The sequence below is a fragment of the Cucurbita pepo genome, unplaced genomic scaffold (assembly GCF_057944985.1).
Source record: "Cucurbita pepo subsp. pepo isolate OVF unplaced genomic scaffold, ASM5794498v1 scafford_27, whole genome shotgun sequence".
In the NCBI taxonomy this organism is placed as follows: Eukaryota; Viridiplantae; Streptophyta; class Magnoliopsida; order Cucurbitales; family Cucurbitaceae; genus Cucurbita; species Cucurbita pepo.
This window is the reverse complement of record NW_028257932.1, coordinates 75,599-77,601: the sequence shown is the minus strand read 5'-3', so window position 1 is coordinate 77,601 and position 2,003 is coordinate 75,599.

The following is a 2,003-nucleotide window of genomic DNA, read 5'->3' as shown; positions in this document are numbered from 1 at the left end:
CAGAATAAATACCTAGAAAGTACCAAGAACAAGAGAAAGATCTAGGTCTAGAACATGGATCAAGACCCTAGTTCTAAGTACAAGAACCAAGAACCAAGAACCATGGTACTAAGGCCCTTAAAGGATGACCAAGGTTTTCGAATCCAAGGACCAATGTCCTTCGAATAAATCACGATAAGAACCCCAAGTCAAGAACAAGTGGGCCTAAGTACTTACAATAAGAAACAAGAACAAGACAAGAAAGAGTGTGGTATCCTAGCATATCAACGAATGGATTGAGAGCCTACAAGCAGGCTACATACTAAGTCTTTGTACTCATTCCTTATTCTCCATTTTTTTCAGGTAAGGAGCTGGTCGAAGTCGGGAGTGGACTCTTGGGCAGGTGCCATAGAATAAACTCACCCGTCGTCCTCAACTCTTTTGTTTTAAAATTCTTTGAGTTCGTTTCTTATTTTGTGTTTTAAATTTTGTCGTGCTGTAAATTACTTATGTGCGCACACTATTTTGTTATAATATTGTCTCACCCTCTGATCGCCCTTCAAGATTCCATTGGTCTCAGACCTTTAAAGGTGTTCAATCCTAAGTCTCGACCCACCAATCTCCGTGCTTCCCCTAGACTTAACTCGATTCTGTTGCTTATTCTTTAAAGGGAGAGATCACACAATAATTCACCAGGAGTCACACATGCTCAATGGGACGATAACATCCATCCAGCAGCCAGATTGCTGATAAATAAACATCTCATCCGCTGTCATAGCATGATTACTTACACCAGTACTAAAGTATATCAAGACAGTATACTGGGTAAGACAAGAAATTTAACCAACTAGCAAGTCTGTTTTCATTCTTAGTAAGTTTGCTAGGTCGTTGTTAATCAAGAATAGCTACCTAGGATTAATTTTACTAGCATGCATTCATAAGCAAGCGAATTGTAAAAGTACTGCTTTGTAGGTTTTCATGTTGTTACTTACAGATTTGTCGTGTGCCTTCTCGAGTAGGATTAGAGGACAAAAAGAAAGTCTATACACGCTCTCACGTGCTTTTCTAGCACCAAAGAAGTTTTCTACGTGCGCATATACAGTCACGGGTCGCGTATCGTTGGTTAGTGAATAGGTCGGGTAGGATTTTGAGCACCCGGATCAAACTCCAGTTCTTTGGTACTGTTTGAGTTCATGGGCTCCAACGATCCGAGATCAACTAGCTAAACTCATTAACCTTTTAACCAACATTCGTTAACTACGAGGACACTCCACTATAGACTAGTAGTTGCACTCCCCTCACTATAGATATATTTCTGTCCATTTGATATAACCATGATTAGTAAGTCGATCCTTCACAGGTTGTTCGTAACTAGAGCTGGGTCAATTTACCGTTTTTACCCCTAAAGTTACTTCTTGTTCCTTAAGTCCCACTGATCCTCTGATGAACAATTGGTTTGTGGTCCAACCACCAAACCGAATCCCTCTTAGGCCAATGAGAGGGTGGGGTCCCTTGTTCATGTAACAACCCTAAATTTCACATATTTAGAGTCGCCACTAACGTCTCATGCTCATCTATAATGCGGAAATATAACTCTTACATGAACATCATTTATAATGTAAACTTTTAAAAACGTTTAAAACAACTCCTCTGGAAAACACAGCCATGGTCTTACCTGTTTAAATACAAAATACTAAAATTTAGAGATAATAAAAACAAATACAAAATAATTTAAAACAATGCAATGCAAAACAACCTATTATAACTCAAAACTAAGAATTTAAATATGAGTCTACCCTATGCACGTGCCATAGTCTCTGCTCGCGATGCCGCCGTCCTCCGTACAAGTGCGCCTTGCCCTTTACCTGAAAAATGATGTGGCACACGCCTAAGTATTTCAAAGAATACTCAGTAAGTGGCCCCACTATAGGGGCCACACAATTTAATTTCACAATTAAATTTGGCGACACTTCTTGTATGAAGAGAAACTCAAAGTTTTACCAACCACAAGAGTTTAAAATATT